Source organism: Miscanthus floridulus, chromosome 8, assembly GCF_019320115.1.
Source record: "Miscanthus floridulus cultivar M001 chromosome 8, ASM1932011v1, whole genome shotgun sequence".
Taxonomy (NCBI): Eukaryota; Viridiplantae; Streptophyta; class Magnoliopsida; order Poales; family Poaceae; genus Miscanthus; species Miscanthus floridulus.
In genome coordinates, this window is record NC_089587.1 from 67,205,870 (window position 1) to 67,223,068 (window position 17,199).

At 51.9% G+C, this 17,199-nt stretch overlaps 1 pseudogene; it reads right to left on the bottom strand.

Annotated features, from left to right (window-relative positions):
- Nucleotides 1-15,225: 15,225 nt before the first annotated feature.
- LOC136469280 (cytochrome P450 89A2-like) lies at nucleotides 15,226-17,104 on the bottom strand (annotated as a pseudogene).
- Between the last annotated feature and the right edge of the window lie 95 nt (nucleotides 17,105-17,199).

The window sequence follows — 17,199 nt, forward strand, 5'->3', positions numbered from 1 at the left end:
TGGACGTAGGGCACGTTGCCTGAACCAGTATAAACCCTGTGTCATTGAGTGCTAGACCACATCCGATCACAACGTACAGCAAAATGACAAATATTTACTTGTTGGTCACTTTTTGCACCGACAGTCGGCGCCGTCCGTGGGGAAAACGTTGTACGTTCACACTTTTGGTCATTGGATGGCCCACCTTTCCACCATCTTTGGCATGGCGGGCTTAAGCGATACGATTCGCTTCGGCTCGCTGGAGTTTCCCACGCTCCCACCTGTTGGGATGATGGTACCTCCCATCTTCAAGCCATCCCAAACCTTCCTCTTTGGAAGCCTGGACTTCATCGCCGACTAGCTCGGTGTGCTTCGCCTTCGCGAGGAGGCACTTGTCCTAGCGCCCGTTGGAGGAGGAGCGCCCTCCGTCGGCTCCGGGCCACCTGGCGACCTCAACGACGAGACGCCTGTGCTTCGCTCCGAGCCCACGCTAGGCTCAAACCCCACTGTGAGTAATGTACATATTGTTCTTTACTCGCTATTTAATGTCTTTCGCCGACTCTCCGGGGCGACCCCGTTATCCCCACCACGACCGCCATGCAACCGGTTCCCCTCTAGCCTGGCGTCCCCCATGGACGCATATGCATAGGGGCTCCAAAGGATGCTGATGCCGCCCCTCTCACATCCGAATTCGTGGGGATGGTGGGCTACACTCCCGCCTCTTTCCATGACCTCATGGATGATGAGGTTGAAAGCAATGGCTCTAGCATCGGTGATGTCATGGCACCTAGCCACCCTCTATCCCAGGAGTGCGCTATGGCGGACGCTCCAGGACAGCCACCGGTGGTAGCAGAGTCCCTATAGACTCACACCACTCCGGACCCTCGTGCGGAGGCCCTCGCTCGTGTGTAGGAGCATGGCAAGGAGCTACGACAAAGATGGCAGATTCAGCCGCCACCTACGTCGGCGTGCTCGACGCAGCATGCTGTGCCCCATGCGCGTAACCCAGCGAGCGACGCCCGGGGTCGTGCCCACTAGGTCCAGCGCAACATCATGGACAGGGGGAACGATCCCCCACAGTTCGCTCGGGCTGCCTGGAACATCGCCGATGCGGTGATGCTTCTGCGCGGCCTTCTAGAGCTTGTCGACCCTAGGACCAGGTGATCCACTAGATCCTCCGAGCGCTGGTGGAAACCACTGCCATTCAACGGGTGAAGAGCTCTACGTCGCGACACCAACTCATGGCCTCTTTCCCCACTGGAGGCATGGGGGCACACTAGTCCAACCGCTCCATCCGCTCACCACTATAGTCGCCGGGCATGGAATAGGAGGATGCAGCTGCACCATGGTCAGACCCGGTGCCCACTCCACACCGACTGCTTGTACGTGAATGGCTTGGGCCAAACTGAGACACTCGCAGCAGCATCAACAATCGATGTCAGGCCCGGCGTGATGATGACATCTATCAAAGGGCGGTGAGAGCAAGCGGCATGGGCCCCGACCGGACCATTGAGGGCAGTGGGGAAACGCACCCCAGGCATGGTCGCCGACTAGACGACCGGAGTCCTAGCTTGGATGGCCTAGGACCATGGGCCTTTGGCCGTCGCATCCAGAGAGCATCGTTCCGACAGCGCTTCCGACCACCTACCAATATTGCCAAATACACTAGGGAAACGAATCCTGGTATATGGCTCAAAGACTTCTGGCTCACCTACCGAGCCAGAGGAGTGGATGATGACCATTTCATCATTCAATACCTCCCCATCTATGTGGGGAGCATGTTCGAGCATGGCTCGAATTCTTCCCGCCTGGCAGCATTTGCAACTAGGTGGATCTCAAGAGATCTTCATCAGGAATTTCTAGAGGATGTATGTCTATCCTAGGAATTCCTAGGACCTCAAGAGCTGCCAGCAGGAGCCCAACGAGTCCCTATGGGATTACATCCAAAGGTTCTCGAAGCGATGCAACTCCCTTCCTGATGTCATTGACGCGGACGTCATCAGTGCGTTCCTCTCTAGGACAACCTGTGAGTCCCTGATCCACAAGCTCGACTATCTGAAGCCCCAAACCACCCGCAACCTACTCAATGTTGCCACGAACCACGCCTCCAGCGAGGAGGCAGTCGGAGCGGTCATTAGTAGAGGCCGGGACAAGGGCAAGGCCAAGCGTGAGGACCAAGATGAGGGCCCCTCCACACAAAGGGGCAAAAAGAACAAGAAGGATCGATGCTGACCAGCCAACTCCGCTTTAGTCATTATGGCTGATCATGTGGGCAAGCAGCCCTAGCAGGGCCTGCCCGACCACTTCAACAAGCTCATGGAGAGCCCATGCACCAACCACACCTACCCCGTCAAGCACCTCTACAAGGACTGTGAACTCCTCAAGCGCTTTCTACGATAGGCCGACAGATCGAAAGAAGGAAAGGGCAAGGAAGCAACGGCCAAGAAAGGAGGTGTGGCGGGCAATGATGGGGACGGCTTTCCCGATCCCGAGGAATGCCTCATGATCTTTGGGGGATCTGATGCCATCTACTCCAAGTACCAGCACAAAGTGCGCTATAGAGAGGCATGCGTCACCAAAATGGTCGTCCCCTTCTTCCTTAGCTAGTTAGAATCTCCGATCACTTTTGATCAGAGGGTCCATCCTTCCCACGTCGCCAGACCAGGTCACTACCCGCTCATCATTGACCCCGTTGTCCGCAAGAAGCACCTCACCAAGGTGCTAATGAACGGAGACAGCGGCCTCAACATCCTCTACGTCGACACCCTCGACGCCATGCGCATCCCCCGGTCAGAGCTCCGCCCAGTGAGCTCTCCCTTCCACGGCGTGATCCTAGGAACATAGGCATACCCGCTCAGGTAGATCGACCTACCCATCACGTTTGGCGACTGAGCCAACTTCCGCTCAGAGATCCTCACCTTCGAGGTGGTGAACTTCCTAGGATCCTACCATGCCATCTTGGGACAGCCATGCTATGCCAAGTTCATGGCGATCCCCAACTACACCTACATCAAGTTGAAGATACCAGGACCGAACGACGTCATCACTGTGGGTAGCACCTTTTCGCATGCCTACACGTGCGACCACGAGCATTACGAGCTTGCCACTGCCATCATCAACTCAGCCGAGCTCCCTCGGCTTGGAGAGTCATCGACCCCAGCAGTCCTGGACTACAACAAGCCAACCTCCTTGACTGCCTTCCACCCACTCGAGGAAACTAAGGCGGTGGGGATCGACCCCATCGACCCAACCAAGATGGTGCGGATCAGGACCCAGCTCCTAGGCAAATAGGAATGTGAGCTCGCCAGCTTTCTATATGCCAATCGTGATGTCTTTGCATGGAAACCTTCTGACATGCCAGGCATACCATAGGAGGTCATCGAGCATGCATTATGCCTCATCCCGGGCTCAAAGCCCACCAAGCAACGCCTACGTCGCTTTGATGACAAGAGGCATAGGGCCATAGGCGATGAGGTCACCAAACTCTTGGCAGCCAGATTCATCAAGGAGGTATACCACTTCGACTAGCCAGCCAACCATGTTCTTGTTAAAAAGAATGAGAAATGGAGAATGTGCATTGATTATACTAGCCTCAACAAGGCATGTCTGAAGGATCATTTCCCTTTGCCACGCATAGACCAGATAGTCGACTCCACCTCAGGATGCGAAATCCTCTCCTTTCTAGATGCCTACTCAGGCTATCACCAGATCACAATGAAAGAGTCCGACCAGCTCGCAACCTCATTCATCACCCCATATGGTTCATACTATTATGTAACCATGCCTTTTGGTCTGAAGAACACTGGCGCCACCTATCAACGGTGCATGCAGCAATGCTTCACCGATCAAATCGACCCGCTCGACTAGCCTGATCAAGTTGAGCAGCCAACACCAATAATCACCATCAATGTTGATGACATAGTGGTCAAAACGGCTCAAGCTTGTGACCTAATCGTGAACTTGGCTGCAACGTTCACGAACCTCAAAAGGTTCAACATCAAATTGAATCTCGAAAAATGTGTTTTCAGGGTTCTAAAGGGGAAACTGCTTGGATACATTATGACTAAACACGGTATCGAGGCCAACCTCAAAAAAATCATGGCCATCTCCAACATGGGCCCTATACGCAACATCAAAGGCGTACAAATGCTCACCGACTATTTGGTCGCCCTAAGCTAGTTCATCTCCTGGCTAGGCGAGCGGGGGATGCCTCTCTATAAGCTTCTCAAAAAGACAGATGCATTTGTCTGGACTGAAGAAGCACAATAGGCTTTGGAGAGCCTAAAAGCATCACTGATGTTGGCCCCAATCCTCGTCGCTCCTGAATGGGGACAACCCCTCCTCCTCTAGGTCGTGGCAAGCAACCACGTGGTAAGCGCCGCCCTAGTCATCAAAAGGGAGGAGCCAAGACACCACCTTAAGGTCCAACGACCCACATACTTCGTTGGGGAGGTACTCACCAACACCAAGGTTCGGTACCCCCAGGTGCAGAAACTTCTATACGCCGTGCTGATGACGACCCGGAAGCTCCAACACTACTTCACCGACCACGAAGTCCTAGTCGTCACTTCATACCTGCTGGGAGACATCATCCACAACCGTGATGTCATGGGACAAATCTCCAAGTGGGCACTCATGCTAATGGGCCACAACATCAGGTATATCTCCTGCATCGCTATCAAGTCTCAGGCTCTCACAGACTTTGTCGCCGAATGGATGGAGGTCCAGCTCCCGACCACAGACGTCACCCATGAGTACTGGACGATATACTTCGATGTGTCCGTAATGGGGCCCGGCTCAGGGGCTGAAGTGGTTCTGATCTCCCTAGACAGGAGCAGGCTCCATTACGCGATTTGCCTCCACTTTTTGGCCTCAAACAACATCGTGGAATATGAGGCCCTCATCAACGGACTGCGCATCACCATTGAGCTCGGCGCTACATGGCTCTACGTCCACGGTGACTCGGAGTTGGTCATTGACCAAGTTATGAAGGAGTCCTCTTGCAAAAGCCCCCTTATGGCAGCATACTGCCAGGAGGTGCGCAAGCTCGAGGACAAATTTTAGGGGATCGAACTACATCATGTCCCCCAAAAGGACAATGATGCCATTGATTTTCTTGCAAAATTGGCTGTTAGGCGGATTTCGTCTCTAGATGGGGTCTTCATCAATGACCTTCATGAGCCATCCGCCTGCATCCTAGAAGGTTCGATCTAGACACACCCTGATGCCAACCTGGCGCTCAGGGGCTCTGACATTGGTGCCTCCATGACGACGTCGCCCGCCGACATTGCCGTGGTAGCACTTGATCAAACCGACTAGTGAGTGTCGCTACTCGTCTACCTCCTCGAGGAGGTTCTCTCACCCGAAAGGACTAAAGCGTGATGGATTGCTCGATGCACCAAGACATTCGTCACATTCAGTAATGAACTTTACAAGTGAAGTCTGTCAAGAATACTCATGAAGTGCATCCCTACCGACCAAGGGAAACAGCTCCTCCTCGAGGTCCATGCCAGATTCTGTGGACATCACATGGCCCCAAGGTTGCTGGTCGGAAAAACCTTTCAACAAGGTTTTTACTAGCCCACTGCGCTGTGAGAGGCAGAGGAGGTCGTTCGCAGGTGTGAGGCATGCCAGTTCTATGCTCGACAAACTCATTTGCTGGCACAGGAGCTCCAAACCATCCCCATCACCTGGCCATTCATGGTCTAGGTCCTCAATATGGTAGGACCACTCAAAAAAGGCCTAGGCGGCTTCACTCACCTACTCGTAGTGGTGGACAAATTCACCAAGTGAATAGAGGCAAAGCCCATCACCAACATTCGATCGGAAGAGGTGGTCAAGTTCTTCCTTGACATCATCTACCATTTTGGTGTTCCTAACTGTATCATCACTGACCATGGAACTAACTTCACCGGGAAGAAGTTCCTAGACTTCTGTGATGGATACAACATTAGGATCAACTAGGCCTTGGTCGGACATCCACGTACTAATGGTCAGGTCGAGCGGACCAATGGCATGGTCCTCCAAGGACTCAAGCCACGCATCTTTGACCGACTCAATAAATATGCCAGGTGATGGGTCGTAGAGGTCCCCGCAATCCTCTAGAGCCTGAGAACGACCCGAACCGATCCATAGGGTTCACACCCTTATTCCTAGCCTACGGAGCTGAAGCAGTGTTGCCCTCTGACCTCAATCATGGTGCCCCAAGAGTTAAGGCCTTCGACCGAGACTAAGCCATGGAGGCTAAGTAGGACGCGGTCGACCTGCTCAAGGAGGCCCACGAGATGACCGTCATCCACTTCACTCGCTACCAGCAAACTCTCTACTGGTACTACGAAAGAAAAATCAAAGGGAGGATCCTCGAGGTCGGTGATCTCATGCTGTAGAGAACCCAATCAACCAAGGAGAAACATAAACTCTCTCCACCATGGGAAGGACCCTATACGGTGACCGAGGTGATCTGACCAGGCGCCTACTGACTGAAGAATGACAACGACAATGTTCTCACCAACACTTGGAACATCGAACAGTTACGTCGTTTCTTCCCCTAAAAATTCAGTCTTATCGCTTTCTTTCATTCAACGTTTGCTCCTACAAGCACCCTAGCCCGAACACTCTCTTTTTTACTATCATATAGAAAATACTTTTTACCCGAACGAAAGGGTAGTCCATTCCTTTAATTACCCTACGTAACTTTGTTTTAAACTCCCGACCGATCACACCCCGCCACGACCTACGGTTACGAGCAGCTGTGCCTCACAGGCCACGCTAGGGTTCTTAAGGTTGTAGCCTATGGGTCAAATGGGTAGGTGCGAAAAAGAAAGGATAAAATAAAGCTATGCCAGGATAAAAACAAAGAACGGATGGGACATGATTTCCCTTATAAGTGATTCCATCACAAAAAGAAACTAATGTATTCTTGAATACAAACAATTGTTCACACGGGGGCTCCTCCATGAACTTATCCTTTACATTTGCTGACTGTTTCTGCCCTAAATTCTATTATGGCCGCCTGACGGCATCGGCTGACGGCGCAACCGATGAAGATAAGGGCTGCTCGCTCTACGATGGGGTGACATTCGGTTCGGTCAGAGGTAGGATGACGCTCGCTTTTGACCCAGCCTCCACTCCATCCGCAGGTTGGATGACATCTTCTTGACGCACGCCTTTAGCCATGCTCTCACGGCGAGCCTCCATCACCCACTGCTCGGAGACTTGCTCGGCAACCATCTATGCGCATGGCACCAAGCTCTCCCCGAGCGCATGGATGGCATCTGCGCTCCAACTGTTGGTGTACCCTCTGCAGATGGTGGCAAAGTCTAGGCCCGGGTGGTGCATCACCACTGAGGTCAGCACCCCCGACATCCCATAGAACATCACATCAGAGATGAGTGCCCGAACCTCGTTCGGGACCTTCGCCAGCTAGATGGCGGGCATGTTGGTGCTCGGCACCGACCCGAACACCTCTGAAACAATGACTTGGGCGATGTTGTGGATCTGGTCAAGCTCCCCCTCGAGAGCACATCGCTCTTCAAGGGACTTAGCTAGCATCTCCGCGCTCCAACCAATCGCCGCCTTGGTTGTCTCTAGCTCCCGCTCCAGAGATCCAATCCTTCCGCCTAGTTCTAGAAAAAGGACGACAAGCTCAGAAGCAAAGGAAAGGAAAAAACAAGGCATCAACTAAAGGCATAACAGGTATATACCGAGGTGGGTGTTCTTGAGGATGGAGAGTCCTTCCTTCTACCGAGTCACCTTCTCGAGTAGCCGAGCGTTCGACTCCTCCGCCCCAAGCACTTGCTCCTGGAGCGTGAGCACTTCTTGATCAACCTCAGACCGGGCCTTTCGCTCTGTCTCCAAGAGCATCCAAGGACTTCTGGAGCATCACCTCAGTCTCCGCCAGGTGGACCTTTGCCACATTGAGTCCCCGCTCGGCGACAATCACCCGTTCGACCGCGAGCAGTTCCGCCAGCCATGCTCCTGTCGCCTCGGCTGCCTGGTCTTGGGACTCACGGCAGGCGAACTCTAGCTAGCACTTGAGCTCATCAACCCATAGCGACATCATGGCTTCCTGCTCCATCCGACCGTGCTCCTCTCGGAGGAAACGGGACTTGCGGATCGACATCGCCTCTAACTCCTGTAAAGCGAGAAGCAAGCACGCTGACACAACCAGTGGAAGACCAAGGAGTTGAGGACAAACACTAAAAACATAGAAGGCTTACCTCAGTGACACATGGTAGGTCGACTGAGACCTCCTAATGGACGAGCTCAACCCGCTCCAAGGCCTCATTGAGCTTCGCCTTAGTTTGGGCGAGATCGGACCCCATCAACAGTCCGCTCTCCTCCAAGAAGTGCCAGAGTGCCACCTCCTCCCCGTTGCACAGGACGAATCAAGCCTTCCTCGGGTCGCTGGGGTAGGGCCACACCAGCTTGCAAGTCGCCCCTAATCTGCTGGAAGATCTAGCCGCCGTAACATCGTGTGACGACCGGACCACCACCAGCTCCTGCGATGGCGGGATGGCTGGCGGCTCCACCCTAGTGCTTGCCTCGCCAGAGCAGGGGATCTCCACTACCTCGACTATGTGGCCCGTCGATGGATGTTCTGCCTCTGGCCTGGCCACGTCACCTCTCGACACCTCTAGCTTCGACCAGGAGGGCGAGCCGTGCGTCCCTCCACCGGGTGAGCAAGGGAGCCCGGTCTCCCTCCTCTCTTCCATCATAGCTGGTGCGGGAGGGATCATGAGGGTCACCTCTGACCCAACCTCCGCTGTCGCCATGGGGATCGCTGCCATCACCACTACTACCGTTGCCCCTAGAAGGGAAGGTCGCCCCACCGCTAGCCTGCTTTCCCTGCTGCTCGTCGCAACTCGCTGCAAGCTGGGTCTCCACTCCTCCCACATGAGAGGTGGGGTGATGCTCAATCCCATCAATCCTTGGCCTCTATCAAAAAAGTATAGGTTAGTCGCGCTCAAAGAACTCAACTGTGAGATCAAAAGAAACATAGGTACATACCTAGACGAAAGGGGTAGGGCCCTGAAGCCCCAACCCGCTGGCAACGAGTCCACCGGACAAGGACTGCTCACGGGTCGCGACCCATGCCCCCTTACATCAACCGAGGGAGGAGCAGACCTAGCTGATTCTCGATTGGCCCACGAGTCGCAGCGATCGCCGGCTCATGGGGCACTCACCGAGGCAAATGACGGGGCATCTCCCCATTGTGGGTCGCACGCACGCACCGACCCCGAAGATGCGGGGGTGCGAGCACGCTCCTCCGACCGCCCGGTGTGCCCCACCATGCTCGGGGCAGCGGGGGGCAAAGCCAACGATGCCTTTGAAGGGCGCGGCGACAGCGCCTGCTTCACCTCTCACTCAACAGCGGTGTCCGAGCTCACGGCGCGCTTCCTTGATGTAGGAACATCATCGCACCTCTCTGCATCCCGCCCACCGCTGGCGGATACGGCCACAGGCGCACTACGCTCCACCAAGGTCACAATGATGCCCTGGTCTTCGTCATCCTCGGAGGTGCTCGCGTCACCACCCACCTCCATGGGCTCCTCCAACTTGAGCTCGGCCTCCATGTCGCTCTGGTTTTTGCTGGCCCATGCCCGCCGAGCGATCTCCTCCTTCTCATGCCTCCTCTGAGCCTTCTCAGCTCTCTTCTTCTTCTTGGTGTCCGTCGCCTCCTTCGGGGCAGCTTGCCGAGCTGCGCCCTCCGGCCCCTCGGAAGATGCGGCCGGGATTTGTAACCGGCGAGTCCCTATGAAATGGACGACTCAAAGTCAAAATACAGGAGAGCAAAAGGGGAAAAGACACAGAATAAGGAGAGGGGAGCGTACCAGAGTGGATAGCTTCACGGCGTGAAGGGGTCTGGGCTTTCCTTTGAGGGACTCTTGGGACCTCAGTTGCAGCACCCGGTCGAGTCGACTCCAGACCTCATCCTTCTCCAACTCCTCCGGTGACGCACGATCGGGATCTGTTGGGCCCAAGTAGTTCCACATCGGCCACCTCCACTCCACCAGTGGGGCGACTTGATGGTGGAAGAAGGTGTGGAACACCCATAGCCCATCGAGGCCATGCTGCACCAGCTTTTGGAGCTCCGCCTCAATGACCTCCAGCTTGTTCTGCTGACTGGAGGGCCCCCACGACTAGCTCTCCCGCCTCTTTTCGGTGAACAGCGGGAACGACATGGTCCTGAGTGGCTTCCCCTTTGACAAGGCTCGCCCGATGAAGATCCACCGAAAGAAGTCCACGTGCGGCTCCATCCTGAGGAAGGCCTCGCAGACAGTCACGAAACCAACAACGTGCAGCACCCCAGTCGGATTGAGGTGTTGCAACTCTAGGCCCCACTCATTGAGGAGCCCACGCAAGAACCAATGCACGAGGTATCCTAGCCCACACTCATGGAAGGCGAGGAAGGAGACAACCTCATTGGCCTGAGGTCATGGAATAGCCTCCCCCGACGCAGGAGCCCTCTAGTGCGCCACCTCCTTTGGTGGAAGCAGCCCCTTCTCGGTAAAGGCAGTCAGCATCGCCTTATCTATGTTGGATGGCCTCCGGTTCGACATTGTGCTCCGGATTTACGAATGGATTTGTGAGTTCTCCTCTCCCTCGCTTTACCCTCTTTCTCCTAGGAACCGTCGTGGCACACGAACACGCTTAGCGAGAAGAAAGAAGGAGGAGAGGCGGCAGTTGGAGAATAGGTGAAGGAATGGGACAAAAATTCTCTCCCTTCCCCTATTTAAGGAGGAGAGGCAACAGTTGGAGAAAGGCAAAAGGATTGGGGCAAAAAACCCTCTCCCTTCCCCTATTCAATACGGATAGGCATGCGGTGGGATGCGTCCTAATTGATGGGATGCGCCCTACCCAACGAAATGACGCCTGGTTAAACGGGACGTGGCCTAGGCATGGCCCACCACTACCGCACGCCAAGCGTAGGAAACAAGGCGCAACCGCACGCAAACAGCCCTCTGCCTTCCCAGGCAGGGCTTGGAAGGGCCCACCGATAGGATCTCCGTCGAGGAGAGACCAACGGGCTACCTAAGTTGATCAGACGGCTCAAGCGACTACCGAGAGACAGGTAAGGGGCAGTGGGATGCCCCATGCGGGCTACGCCAACTCCATCACGAACGACGAACACGGATCCCATTCGGACATATCCGATAAGAGCTCCTCAAACCCGTCACTTGAGTCATCAAGGTAATTTTACCAAACCTTCTTACTTTATTTTCTTATGCATAATCATTCATTCATCCATTCTCATACACGCCTTCACACATTCATTCATACAATCATTCATTCATCCCATACATCCAAAGCATCGCATATGCAATTAATGCATCACAACGCTTCGTGTTGCATCACGAAGCAGTAGTTGCCTCATTCAACATGAGCAACGACCGACCGGGGTTCGAAGGCCGGCCCGTGGAGGGCTCGAGGCCGCCTCGCGTCAAACAGAGCCAGGGGAGAAAACATAGATGAGCCCCAGCAGCCCTCGCCCGGTATGCTCAGAAGCAGATAGGGTCATCTCGACCTTCTCGTTCGATCCTAACCTCGAGCCATGCCCACAGAATCTCCATCGATGGGAGGCCAGCGGGCCACCTGAGTCGGTCTCTGGAACGACCCGGGCATCTGCCGAGAGGTGGGTTAAGGAGCAGTGGAATGCCACATGAGGGCTATGCCGACCCCGTTACGAACAACGGACCCGGATTCCGCTCGAACGTGCCTGTTAGTGAGCTCACCGAGCGTGTCACTCGAGCCATGATAATATATATGTTCATTCATGACTTCAACCGGTAGTGATAGCTAGGTTTTCATTGCCGGATAATGCCACCAAACCTACAATTTTATTCAAGCATTGTTCAATCCACGCGGACACACAACTCAAACTTTCTCTCGTGCCTCTCCCTTATCCTTTTCCTCTGTCCCTCCCACATCCTCCCTCTCACACTCACACAATCTCCTCTCTTGTCTCCCCCCAGATCTCCTCCCCTAGCTACGCTGTCCTCTCGGCCTCTGGCCTCACCCCGGTGTGGGCGCGGGTGGGAGGCCCCGGTGTGGGCCGTGGTTGTGGCCGCCATAGGCGAGGCTGGGTGGCCCCAGAACATGCGTAGTAGGGTGAGCCTGGTGCGGGCGCAGCTGGGGGCCGCCATGGGCGCGAGCAGCGCATGGGACAGGAGCCAGGGGTTTCGGACAGGAACCAGGGGTTTCAGCAGAGAGGCACACAGGAACCAAGAGTATCTTCCCACTTTCTTCTTCCTGTTCTTGCAAGTTTTTGCACGATGTCTTTGAACCGTAAATTGATTTATGCTTTGGATTCTTGTTGCACTTGTGTTGTGTTTTCTTTGTATTGTATGTAAATTGGCTTGTTCATCGATTGTTATATTTCATCAAGAAAAAAAACGTATAGGAAAAAGTTTCCTGTACTCACGTTTACAATTCAACCTACTGAAAAAGTTTCTTGAAAAAAATACGGGCCATTAATTTTGAAAGACTCCATCTCCACAATTATATATAGATAAAAAACAGCCTAAAATCTCATTGTATAGGGTACAAAAGCAACTTCAACGTACGGGGAAAATATTCATCAAGAAAAAAACGTACAGGAAAAAGTTTCCTATATATACAGGGAAAAAACGTACACAACTTCAACGTATGGAAAATTTCTTTAAAAAGCGTACGGCCTTAATTTAATATGGATTTGGAAAATAAATATGTTCAAAAATACTTGCACGATGGGGGGTGGTGGAGAGAGGTGTACCATTAAGATGTTAAGATACAGTACGGTTTGGGAAAGTCCAAGCGCCGTGGATTAAAAAACAACATTACGATGCAGCCCATCTGCGACATGTGCTACAAATTTATGAGACATGCTCGGGGCAGAAAATTAATAAAGAGAAGTCCTCCATTGTTTTCAGCAAAAATACGAAGGCTCGGAATAGAAGGAATTTTATGCAAAATCTTGATCTCACGCAGGAATCTATGAATGCAAAATACCTGGTGTCGGGTTCATAAACCCGGGGTCTCTAATGGGCCCGCTTTCCAGCAAAAGCTTGGCCCAGCAGACGGCATTACAGACGACGCGCAACTCCAGGCCGGCCCAGATACCTAACGATAGGTCGGAAGAGTGATCCGGTCTCCGACTTCGACCGGCTTCTGGTAATCCACTTCTAATTTAAGTAAGTAATATGTTTATATTGTTCTTCTGGTTTGTGAGTCTCTTTTGAGTGCTTTAATCTATTGGCCTTAGGTTAAAGTATTATTCGTAGTGTAAACGTGGTGCTTAGACTCGGATAACTCGTGGATGTACCCTACATTCCGGATCGGTGGCAGCTCGCGAGGGTGACTCTTATAGCCTCGTTGAATCCTCTGTAGTCCACCTCCGTTTGTAGGACTAGCAGGATTTAGTTATTATAGGAAGCATACTCTGTCTGTGTTTCCCTTAGTAATATCTCCAGTCGAAAAATAGAAGACATAGCTTATCGAGATTAGAACTAGAAGACCTTAGCGATCTCCTCTACACTCCCGACTTTCTTAAGTCTTATTGCTACTCCGGGTTAAGTTAGACCGCAGCTAACCTCACACATTTCCCTGTGGATACGATACTTGGAATACCTCCGGATGAAAGCTACAGCGGTATCCGTGTGCTTACGAATTTATCTGTGTACATTAAAATATACCAACAGTCTAGCAGCCATTGCTTCGGCTACCAGCGCCATAGTGCCTCTGTGCGTGGGTAAGGGATGGAGAAGCTGCTTAATTAGCAAGCAGAAGGGAGGGAGGATGAGCAAGAGCGTTTGCGGCGAATTTGGAAGAGGAAGGATGACTAGGGGAGCTAGAATATATAGGGCTCCTCTTCAGCTTCGGCTCTGACTCCTCCAAACGTTTTCGTGGATGAGCCATTTTTCAATAAAAAAGTAGAGGAGCCAGAGCCGTTTTGAAGAAGCCACAAATTGTGGCTTCTCCAAAACGGCTCTGGCTCCTCCAGAAGAGCCCCTCAAGAGGAGCCATGCCAAACACCCTCATAATGTGGGGAGCAGATAAAGAAGGGAAAAGATGAGTGGTTGGGTCCCACACACAATGAAATATATTTGGAACATAAGAGGAGGCTAGATAATAGATTGTTATATGATTTTTCTGACTTGTCTTGACTTAGTGTCGGAGGGAAGGGGAGCTGAGGGGGGCCCTGGCACCCCAACCTTCCCATACCTCCCATAATACACCCCCTAAGTTAGGTGTTTAATTATGTAATTAGCTAGTTGATGATACTATTTGTACTATATTTTTGTTCTTACTCCATATTAATCTCTAATATATATAAATAAAATCAGATCTTCTTAATATTTTCTCCATATCTTTAATTTTTATTATTACCTACCAAACATTAGTTTGTCCCCATAGCACACACTCTAATTAGCTAGTTAATTGAAAATCAGTGCTTTCCTTGTTTAATCCTTCTGAATTGATGTCCAATGGGATCTATATTATTTAGCATTAGTCTTCCTATTATGTTCCTTATCTCCTATGTTTCTGCCACTGTTCGTGTAAATGATCGTTTAGCCGGTCTAATCGACATGTAAACACTACATAGTGGTACAATGTTTCTGTTTAATCGTCTATTTAAACAACCAATTTACCTTTTGTTTCTGTTTAATCATCTATTTAGGCTAAACAACAAGTGACCAATTGTTTGACATTTAACGTTTAGGATCTAATGCTAATTAATTTTGCTCCTATTTAACTACTTGTTATTACCGTGATTCTTTTTCTGGCCAAAGAATTAGATTGATTGGGTGAAGGTTAGAGGCACGAAACTAATTAATTTCTCTTCATTTTTTAGTTTTGTTGCTTTCTTTTGTATTGCAATACAAATATTTATTTGGGTGTTATGTATACCTTTGCCGTGTATATATATAATTGGACACGCATTATTGTTACCTCGCTCCGTCCCCGGCTTGACTTATAGCCAAATCGATTAAACTTACTCGATCTTAGACTAAGCAAAGCAGATACAAGGCAACTGATGGTGGTTTAAATATAGAAAGCACATCCGTATGTAATGGAAACACAAATCTTTATTACAAATTCACTTATTTGGCTACAGATATGAGATATTCGAGGTAGTCCGTAGTCCTATAACCATCGAGATAGTAGAAATATCAAAGGTCCACATATGAACACGTGCAAAGAAGCATCACTATGATCATATATATCAATCGTCTGTGTTCCAAATGGGCCAGGACACGTGTCCAATTAATGACAAATCTTTTTGGCCTCCGGCCGGCGAGGCACAAGGTGAGCACGCAGTGGACGCGCCATGCGGTTGAGAAACATGATGCTGGTGTCCGTCTGGAATTGCACGGCATGCTCTCCCTCCATTTCCTCCCACACAAACTCCCTCACAAGGTTTGCCACGAAATAGCTGATGTGGAGCAGCGAGACGCTTATAGCAGGGCACATCCTCCTGCCGACCCCAAAAGGCATCATCTTCATCTCCGCGGCCATGGACAGCAGGTTCTTGGTAGTGCTCTCTCCACCTCCACATCCATGGAAACGTTCGGGCTTGAACTCATCAGGGTCATCCCACACTGCCTTGTCTCGTCCCAGTGCCTCTAATAAGAACATTATGTCGGTGCCCGTAGGAATACGTTGGCCATCATGAACCACTTGGTCTTCTTCCATCACCTTTTTTTTTCATATTCATGAGATTGGTTGGATAGTGTTATATAATTAATGAATTATTTGGTACTCCCTCAATCCTAAATTATAAGTCATTCCAAGAATCTTGGAGAGTCAAAGTATCTCAAGTTTGATCAAACTTATATGATAAGATAATAACATTTATGATATCAACTAAGTATCATTAGGTTCCTCGTTAATTATATTTTCATAGTATATCTATTTGATTTCATAATTTTTTTGTAATTCTTTCTATAATTTTGGTTAAAATTGAGATGCTTTGACTCTACGAGATTCTTGGAATGACTTATAATTTGGGATGGAGGGGGTACTTATTAGGGCTACTTGGCTTACCTGCCTAAATACCCACATGATTGTGGGATGCAGCCTCAGTGTCTCCAAGATGACAGCGTTGAGGTGGTCTAGCTTCCCAAGAACCTCCTCCTCGACCTCCTCGGCGTCGGCGTCCACAGCAGCGTTGATCTCCTTCCGGATGGCCTGCTGTATGTCTGGGTGCTTGATTAGGTTCGCCATGATCCACTGCAGCGCCGCGGCTGTGGATTCAGTTACTTGACCAAGAAACTCCGAGCAGAGTCCCACGACCACGAGTTCACACCGTCCTCGAGCCTCCACTTCTGCCTTTGCTTGCCTCCGCTGTTGTGGTCGTCTGCTTCGAATTCTACCGGGACATGGAGGTCCAGGAGCGTGTGTACATAACTCGGCGTCTCGTCAGAGTCCCGGCGATGTCTGCGGCAGCCGTCGATGAGCGGGAGGTACAGCTCCTCCTGCTTCTGCCGTATCCCGGCCAGCTTGATCCACCGCTTGCGGTAGATTAGCCTAGACACCGCCGGGAACGTTAACGGCCCGGCCGCGAACGCGTGCGCAGCGCAGGCAAGGATAGGATGAGCTTGGTCTGGACGTCGGCCATGGCTCGAACCACACCGGCGTCAACGCCGTAGCCGAAGCACATGGTAGAGGCGAGGCCAAATACCGCGTCGCTGATGCTCTCCGCGGCGAGCGCCACGCCGTCGGTGAGCTGCTGCTCCCTGAGGTCCGCGACGAGGCCGCGTAGCGCCTGGCGCCGCGCGGCCGCGTAGCGGTGTAGGTGCGTCGGGTGGACGACTCCTGAGGTGAGGTTGTGGCGGAGGGTGCGCCAGAGCTGGCCGCCGGAGGGTGCCGAAATGATGTTGTGGTAGCGGCGGCCGGTGATGATGGCGCTGGGTGACGCGGACGGCATGCGGCTGCCCCGGACGAGCAGGTGGTGCGCCGTGGCGAAGTCCTTGATGATAACTGGCTTACGTGCACGTGCTATGCCAGACTTGAGGGTGGACAGGCGTGCTTTGATCGGCGGCGTTGCACGCCGGACGATTAGGAGAACCAACGGGAGCAACAAGGAGGAGGACTTGCATGGTTGCTTGATGCATATATATGGCCTCAGCTGCATGCAGCTATGCTATGTAGATGTAGTAGTATAGTACTATACGTGCCTTCCACTTGGCGCTAGCTACCTTGTGTATGCCACTATATATATTTATAAACATAGATATC